Here is a 10,120-nt window from a genome sequence, read left to right as displayed (position 1 = left end):
TTCTGAATCACACACACACACACACACACAAATGCATACCAAAAATACAATCTGGTCACTTGTCTTACGTTCACTGTGAAATTTCTGCTCCAAATGAAGTCATTGCCCACACCATGGCACACACATGCATTTGCAAACGTCCTTTCTCTGATTGTGTTGCCTCCCTTGGCATTTCAGCTAGCAGTACATGGTTTTACACTTGTGCCCAACTGAAGTTGTACTTCCTCCATGAAATTCTGGGGCATCCCTCTTGCCTTCCCTAATCTCTACTTCCCTGAGCTAATGTGGCTCCAGGTGCTCCATCATGAGGCTGAGAGAGCTTGGAGCCAGGCACTCTTGGCTTCAGTCTCACCTCTGTCATTTACACACTTAGTTGCTGAACTTCCCATGGTTTTTTGTTCCTCAACTGTATAGTATAGATGACACTTATAGTTTGGGGAAGAATAGAACATGTGATTAAAAGAGTAATAAGCAGAGTTCCTGGCACAGGACAGATAATTTACATTCATTTCAGTTTTCCTTTCCCTTTGACTTGTTTGATAGGATATGTCACCATCAGACCTTTACCAGTTGATATAGATTGAGAAGAGCACATTGGTGGGGAAGTAAATGAAGAAGAATCCCACTATTGGCAGAAATCTTGGAGCTTATCAGGCTCTTGAGTTGTACTTTGCTTAGGTCACTCCACACCATTCCTGAGAAATAGCTCCCCACTTCTTAAATATTCCTGGAAGATGGTGGTAAAAACTCAGTTCTAAGAGGCTCCTGAAGGAATTAGAAGCTGGAATTTATTCTTATTTTTTATTAGAGACATTGAAAGCTGGATACTCATCTCCTCCTTATTCCTGTGACAAATGAGCCTTCTAATTCTGTCTCCAATATTGAAGATTTTGGTGAAGTAGAAATATTTAATTCTAAGTGTTTATTCTTTAGGACAAATGTCTTTAAGATATTATTGATGTCTCTAAGATAACTGTCACTTAGACATAATTGAGATTATATTAAGTCCTTCCAAGTTACATATACTTTAATCTATAGTGAACAGCTTCAACTCTCAAAATGTTTCACTTTCAATGTCTAACAAATTATTTTGAATGTATTTTAATTTGAAAAATCGCTACACCTTTTCACTTAAATCACAGCAAGATTCTCGATGAAGGGGAAAGAGAAGATGATTTTTTTTTTCTTTTTTGGAAGTATCTATATTCTGAAAATGAAAATGAGCATGGATTTTTATTCTGAAGAAGAAAATCACAATGTGAAGCAATATAAAATTATTACATGAGTAATGACTAGAAAACACTGTAGAATACAGTTATCTTGGTGTGAAGTATCTGTTTCTCACATTGTCTTAGGTAATCCCTAAATGGGAACTGGTCAGAGAACTTGCAACTCTATCTTAGTGATTGCATCCTTTGGTCTCATTGGAAGTCTCTGGGGCCTGAGCCACTCTTCCTTCCAGTCTCCCTAATATTCCTGCCTGGATGCAATACAAGACACACAGCTTCCTCTTTGCAATTCAGATTCTTCCTGATGCCAATTTTAAGATGGACAGATTGGCCACTGCAACAATATTTTTGCTCTCATATGCCTTCCTTCCAAGCCTCTTGTTGGGTTGGCGGGCTACAGAATCGGAATTGTCTTTTAGGCTCTGTTTGAAGGGTAACATGGCTTTGAATTGAGCCAGATTAGGAAGCTTGAAAGAGGAAACTCAATTTTCCAAGGGGATTTGGTTCTAATCAGTTTACTCGTTTCCTCAGAGAAATCCTTGAGTGCAGGGAAAGGAACAACTTGATCAGCTGGGCTGGGGAACTCTGGAGGCCTATCAAAGAGTTCAATTTATTTTATGTTTGTGCTCAGCAGGGGAATCTCTTCAGCAAAGTGCACCATACATATCAACTAAATATCAGTTACATCAAGTCTCCATGTTCACACTCTACATTAAACATGATTGGAGCACAATAAATATGGAAATGTGAAATGCATTAAATTAAAATGTTAGTTAAAGCCCTTGTAGGAATTTCTTATACATAGTCATAAGGTCCTACTCCCATGAGAGCATCAGGTGGAATGTTTTAGGCAAAGTTCTCCCATGTAGACTCAGGAGGAGGCAGCATTATGAAAATCCCCATTCCTTTAAAATAGGTGTATATCAGAATCTATTCTGAAAAGATCTAAACTATCATCACCTCATACATCTTCAATGATAGGCTTTCCTTGGGGATGAAGGCAACAGAAGCCAACAGAGAGGTTGGGCTCTTCATTTTGGATTGGAATCCACAAACACAAACCCTGGAAAGGGTGATTTTCTAGCTTTCACCATCTATACATAACATCTTGACAAATGAGTAATAATTAGTGCAGTTTTTTACTTGTCTTTGCCACAAGTAGCCTGCAATGTGATGCTAGGTGAGTTATGTATCCTTCCTAAGGTCCCCTCTGCTTCAATAATCCAGGGCTAGGGTGGAGTTGGTAAGAAGGAACACTCTGAAGTCAGATGTACCCTGGTCATAATCCCACCTCCAACAATTACAGGTCTGTTTCTTTGTGACATTTACCTACTTCTCTGGACCTTTTCCTTTAAGTTAAGTAAGTGAATGGGTGAGTGGTGAAAAGCCAAGGTTCATCGTCGGAGATTAAAACGCACACACAGATAGCAGTGACAAAGATGAAGCACTTTACTGCAAGCTGGTGCTAGCTTATATAGAAAGTGAAAGTCAGTTATCTTAAACCAGGAAGCTCCCAGGGCCAATCATAGTAAAGGTCAGGTCATCACCTAGGGTGCACGCACGTCCACCCTGCATAAGATTCATGGGGATCACGAACTGTCCACGAGCACAGAAGACGGGAGGACCAATTAGAAAATTTTCAAAACAACTTGTTATCTGCCCACTGGCAATTTGCCTGCCGCCATGTTACATTAGGGGCTCCTTATCTTAAAGGCCCGGGGAGTTCTCAGGGAAACTCCCAACAAGTGGGATGGGAAGATAACAGGCATCTGATGACTATTAATGATTATTAATGAGATAACTTGTAGAGCAACAGGTTGAGTAGCTATTATTATAACGTTTATTATGTTTCATGTGCATTGGCAGAAATAATATAGAAACTTGGATCTGAAGAAGTCAACAAATTGTATTTGCATATCTAGCACCTTCCAAAGAGTCAAACAAAGCTGTATAAAGTTTGTTAAACTGCAAAAGATGCACAGTAGAAACTCCTGCCCCTTAGGTTTCTTTAAAAAATAAGGAGACAAGTTTGAAACATTCAACAAAATTAGAGACAAAGGATGCTGGCATCACAACACAGTGTAGGTAAAGAATACCCTTGGGTCACTGATGAGCAGCAATCAAGCAAGACTAGCAAAAAAAAAAAAAAAAAAAGATGGAGCTGGAGGCAAGGATAGAAAGCAAGCAGAAATCTTCATAAAGGTGCTCTGGACAGGATGATTTGCATAAACTGAAGTTTTGCAGCGTGAAACACCACAAGGACACATTTGGGTATCAGAGAAAAAGTCAGCTCTGCTAACCTAGAGGTTTTGTTGAGCTCAACTGGGAATCAAGTCAAGCGATTGGGGTTGGGTTTATAGCCAGGAAGTCCCTAAAATAGTGCTAGTTAAGGAAGCAGAGTCTGGAGTCTTGAGTCACCACAAATCAAGCATATTATCCGAATATTAGAGAAGATTTTTAAAACAGAAAAGAAATAAGAAAAAAAAAAGTTAGGGAAGGGAAGATGCCTGGGAGGATACAGGAGGAAACGTGGTAGGAAGGGATGCCGGGAGCAGGCTAGTGGATCTCTCATTATTCTGTTTCGCTTCCAAAGGGGAACATCCCCAATGCATTCATTGGCAAGCCATTCTCTACAATATTTTATGAGCTTAACGATTAGCTTAAATTATTTAAGAGGCAAGCTAGGTCTCTTCTTGCATCACTAAGAGGAAACATTGTTTCTTTCTTCCCTATTTTTTCTTGTACAAAGATTTACCTTTTCTTTTGCCTGATATCTTTAAACCTGTGATTCTTTTCCCAGAGAGCTTGAAAAAAAAAAATGTGCTTTCCCAAAGTCTATGAGGGCATATTGGTGAAACTGCACTCAGAGTGAACATGTTATACAATAAGCCCCTTTACTCTCCATCCCTCCAGGCAGGAAGTTCTTAACAAAGAATCTCCCAAAGGAGGCCAAAAGAAGGGGGTAGAGTAAATGGTGTGAAGACAGGGAGGCATAAAATAAGCTATGGGATTGAGCATTGCTCTTGGTCTTTGTTTGCCAAGGTCTATGGTTTACTTTGAGCACTGATTTGGTAGAGCAGTTGAAAGGAGTATAAGGTGACTCCAGAGATTTGAGGCTTCATTAGAAGGAATGGAAGAAAGAAGCCAGGCTTGTGGCTATCCTTGTTATCTCTGGGGACCCCTACAGTGAACTAGCCCTCAGAGAGAATCCACCTGTGCCAATCCTGCAGTGCAAAGGAGCAGAATGAGTAGTCAGCGAAAGGATCTGTGAGCTAGCTGGTTCCCATTGGGTCTGTTACCTTAGGCAGTCATTCTCAAAGTGAGCTCCTAAATCAGCAGCATTAGCTTTAGCCTCACCTGGGAACTTATTAGAAATGCAAATTTTCATCCTCATTCCAGAGCTACTGAATTAGGAACTCTAGGGGTGGAGCCCAGCAATCAGTTTTAACAACTCTTCCAAATAATTCCCATGCACAGTGAAGCTTGAGCATCACTGCCCCAGGGAATAGACTCAGCCACCTGAGAGCTTTCCCTTTAGGTACTAGAAACCTGTAGATCCTCAAGTGAGTCCACTACAGAAATCAGACTTTAAGGCTCCCAATTCCTTTTCAGTGATCTTTTCACAAAAATTTGATGAGTCTAGTCTGGCACTAATACAAATCAGTATTCAAATAATGCTACTTCAAAATGTCCCAAGGTTGTCAATAGAAAAAAATTAGATGAAACATTCTGAAACTTCTTCTCTGGTTATGGACTTGCTACCGGAATCCCATTGTGTTTTGAAATACAATTTCATTTCATTTTAGTTGTATTGTTCTATAGTAACATGCACTTAAGAATATTGTGGTCTTTTATGCAATTTTGTAGACATAGTTTCTCATCTAATTGATCTTTGCATCTTAGCAAAGTAAAGGATATGTTTTTCTAGAATGAATAAATAAAATTCTAGAACAAGCCTGGTTACATGGCATCAAATGACTATTTCCAATTTGACCCTGTTGTGGATAAGTAGTCACTCTATTAACATTAGTTTATTTAGAGTATTCTGTCTGCCCAGAAATATGCTTGGCTTTGGAGTATAGTAAATTAAACATAAGACCTTTACACACACACAAACACAAACACAAACACACACACACACACCACATACATATACACTATCTATCTATATGTATATGTATATATAAATAAAATAATAAGAAAAAATATATATTATATACAAAATATATGATTTTATATATATATATATATGAAGGAAAACTCATATCGCTAGTAGTATAATTATAAAGTCAAATGAAAATAAGAAATGTTGGGACCTCCTGTTGGTTTCCCAGGCTGGACTACATTAGGTAATCTTGAATAAAATTTGGCATATTTTCTGACATTATTTTCTTAATTAAAAAAAATATATATATACATATATATACACACACATTATTCTCTTAATTAAAAAATACACATATATATAAATACACATATATACACACACATGCATATATACTATATATACACATATACTATATATACCAAAAGTACATATATACATATATATGTATACTAACATAAACATATATACATATATAATATATATACATATATGGTTACATACTATATACACATACATATGTAGTATGTATATATATGTGTGTGTGTGTGTATATATATATATATATATATATATATATATATATATATATATTTAATATTTTAAGTTAAGAAGTCAGGAAATGTACCAATTTATATTCAAGGGTGTCTTAGCTTTTTTGATGCTGTGAGTAGAGGATCTGACCAGCACAACTGTAGGGAAAAAAAAGTTTATTTGAGGGCTCACAGTTTCAGAGGTCAAAGTTCAGAGAAGGCCTGTTCCACTCCTCAGGGCTCCAGGTGAGGCAGAACATCATGGCGGAAGTGGCAGAGGGAACAGCTCACATCACAATGATCATAAAGCAGAGAAACTCCAGCTCCAGATACAAAATATATACCCCATCGCCATGCCCCCAATTAGCTACCTTCTTTAGCCACACCCCACCTGCTGCTAGTCACCACTCACTTAATCCCATCAGGGATTAATTGACTGATTGGGTTAAGATTCTCACCATCCAGTCATTTTTCCTCTGAAATTTCCTGCATTGTCTCACATGCGGGATTTGGGGAGACACCTCATATTCAAACCACAACAAAGGGTAACTAATGCAGTCCAGCCTGGAAATCCAACAGGTTCTTTTTTTCATTTGATTTTGATTAGAGAACTAGCTGAGTTTTCTTTTTTTTTCCTATAATGTAAATGCTTTTTTCTGCTATTATTATTCTTGCAATATTCATGCCTCCTCTTACCTGTTTATGTTCAAATGCCTTGATTCAAGTCTACCATTTATTGAAATTACATTTCAGAAATCAAGAGAGCAGCTCTTTTACAAAAAAGAAAAAAAAAGAAAGGAAAAGAAACAGAAGAAGCAAAAGTGGGAGCTTGAGTGTGAGGCTGACAGGTGGTGTATTCAGGTAATTCCACATGAAACAATTGGTGCTTCTCTACAACAGGAAATGGAATGAGATGAGTTTTCCCCAGTCCTCTGGGAAATCATTCAAATATACACTCTTATCAAACTCTAATAATGTTCTTGCTTTTGCCTGTTTGCTTTGATGAAGCTGATAATAACAGAAATCTACATTTATTTGCATTTTCTACTAGAAGTCACTGAAGCATCTCAGAACATCATTTTAAAGTGCATATGCTTGTAAGTGGCGAAAACACAAAATGCCGTACAAATGCAGGCAGGGGAGTTCAGAAATGGAATTCATTTCAAAAATGAGCTAGAAGCTTACATTCTTCCTCCTGTGTCCTTGAACTGGAATGCAGACAGGTAGGACCTTTTCAGCAAGTCTTCTTGAGGTTGAAGACCTTATAAAAGCATTTCTTGCCTGCAATGCATCCAATTGTTTTTCATTTCTAACCAACCCCTGACCCCCTCTCTACAAACTGACTGAAAAATCACAGAACGACACAGAATAACACCTCTTAAAGGAATCCATGAAAAATAAACCCAGAAAAGGTTTTCTACATCACCTTCTCCATTCATTTCCGTCTTACCAATTTGAAAAGTATCAACCAGAGAAAGTAAGTGACTTTTCCAACATGACAAAGCAGATTGGAAGATAGAATCCAGGGAAAGAAGCAAAGCGTGTCTCACTGCTGTCCAGCCTAGCATCTGCACACGCTTACTAAGGCTCTGTCTTCAGGATTAGAATTCATATTAGAAAACCTCAAAGACTTTAATTTTTTTAAAATCTCACATTTAATTTTATGCTCATCTCTATACAAATCTTTTTTCTTAATTGAGTAATTGTGAGAGCACACTGGCTCCTACTAGCCCTGAAATATTGGGATTCTGTATTTCAGGTTAATTTTTGTTCAGTTAATTCTAAAGCCATCTGCTGGACCTGAAATAGATCAAAACTAGATGTCAATCACCCTCATCTTAATCATTTGTAACCTTGTGATTTATTTCCTGGGGGTTGAATGGTGCATTGGTGATTATGGGAGAAATTATCTTAAAGAGGAATTACAGTAGAAACATTGGAAAACAAAGCAAAAAGGAAAAAACTAAGTTAACAATTTAAAAAAAAATAGAATCAAAGCTGCTGCCTCTACAAAGTACAGAAAATCTACATCAGTTTGTCAGAAAGTCTTTGTCCATATTTCAACTACTCCTTTAGAGATGCTGTCTTAGCAGCTATTAGGAGTGGCTGATGAGCAATGGTGAATCCCCAACCATCACCTAGTAATAGGTGACTTTGGGCATGTTACTTAACCTCTCTGCACCTCAGCATCTTCCTCTGTGGAGGGGAGAGCTAGAGCATACATTTAGACATTTGGTGTAAGGAGTTAATTTCTGCAAAACCCTTAAATAACATATGGAATAATAGGTACTTGTAAACAGTGATTTTTTAAAGTTATTGTTATTATTAATGCTAAGATAAAGCAAGTCAAAATGAAAAGGCCAGTTTTCTGCAAAACAATGAATCACCTACATAAGAAAATGAGATTAGAACTCCTGACTCAAATCCCAAGTTATTTGTTCTTACCATGTATAGTTAATTAAAGATAAATGCCCAAATTTCCAATTCCTGGATTGAAGTTGAAGTGAAGGTTCTAAAACTAAAATGTGCAGGGCAGAGCACATGAATACAATCCTTTGCTTATGTGTTATTAACTCTCTAAAAAATTATTTTTAGCACATATTTTCATAAAAGTGAAAAATATCGTAAGTGTACAAGTGATTAAAAATCAATCCAGTCCTCCATCCCAAGATTCAGGTCCTAGAGTCTGTGTTCAAAAGAAATCAACATTGTGATTTGGATAAGGTCACATAGGAACGAGTGTACCAAACACATCGATCTGTGATGTGTTGGGTTTGTTTTGTTGAAGTTTTGTGGCTTAGCAATATGTGTTGGACATGATTTCAACACACATTCCTATTTCTCTCTTACTGTTTTCAGTGTTACAAGATATAGCACTGTATGGGTATACAGTATCATAATCAGGCTTTTTCCCCAGCCTTTTACTATAACACGAAATGTGCAAATACGGACCTTACAGAATTTCGGAAAGAATATCTTTCTTTTTGAAGTTTACCCATCAGACTTAATGTGTTCAATTTTCACATTACAGCAACTCCTGCTTCATGAGTTGACCCTTCCTGAGAAAGTCTTTGAATATTCTGAGCATCCTAGAAGCCTTCATTTTACTCCCATAGGAACAAAGCAGCCATTAACCAAGAGGACACTGAAAGGGTAAAAAATGCAGAGAAGAGCTTTATTTCTATGTTTCATTCTCCTCATGATGATGAGGGTCAACTCTGGGAAGAACAGAACATTATAGTCATATAGCTGGATATTATCATGAATATAGATGCCACATCTTCATTTAGGGCCATTTGAACACCATCCAATAGACAAAAAATGGTAACATAAGCCACAGAGCATACATTTTTTAAAACTTTAATAAAATCTTATTCTGCAAAGAACTATTTTTTTGTTAGCATTAAGTGAACTTTAAGAAACAAAGCTTTCTCTATCATTTAACTTGTTTGAGGTTTTTTTTTATTCTTAAATCAAAGTGTCATCTACCTTTCTACACCAAAAATTATCAATGTTCACTGTTTATTCTCCTGTAGTCTTTATCTTCATAAATAACATTTATTGGGCTATTTTTCTTTTTTTAATCAGTCTTACATTATTTATTGATCTCCTGCCTAAAATTGTTGAGAAGTTTTAGCTCTATTCTATACCCACCTCTTAGAGTTTGCAATCTTTCCAAACATTGCCACTGTGAAAATCCTCCCAATATAATTATGACAACTTAGTTAACTAATTACTGGATTTTACAATGTTATAACTATTTTCATGCTCTTCTGAAAAGCCAGGAAGAATTTGATTGCATTTTTATTCTTATGTGCATTTTTGTTTGTTTTTTTCTTTGTGCCACCCCCCTTAAGTTTCCACATTTTGTTACTGAGGTGTTTTTTTTTCCTTAAATAATTTTTCCCCTAACTAATTCTGAGAGTTGTCAACTGCCTACCAACATCTTTGTTCAAATACTCAAGTATTTCCAAATCCACCATCAGTTCTAATTTATTTTTTTCCTGTAGCCATTCCTCTTCCATTTCTTCAACTTTCTGCTTCTGTGTACACTTGCTGCTTGCCACAGCATACAGTGGACATGGGATTTTCCATTCATGTCTGATCTCTATGGGATTTCCTGTTCCTAGGAACCTAAATCCCATTATTTTTCCTTTGTTTTGCTCAGTACACTAGCTTGTAGCTTTCCAAGAAAGGGTTTTAAGAAGCACATTTTTTTTCAAGTTCATTTATTTATAGAGATTTGTCAATTA

Source organism: Marmota marmota, unplaced genomic scaffold, assembly GCF_001458135.2.
Source record: "Marmota marmota marmota unplaced genomic scaffold, marMar, whole genome shotgun sequence".
Classification (NCBI taxonomy): Eukaryota; Metazoa; Chordata; class Mammalia; order Rodentia; family Sciuridae; genus Marmota; species Marmota marmota.
The sequence above is the reverse complement of the archived record's forward strand: the minus strand, read 5'-3'. Positions refer to the sequence as shown.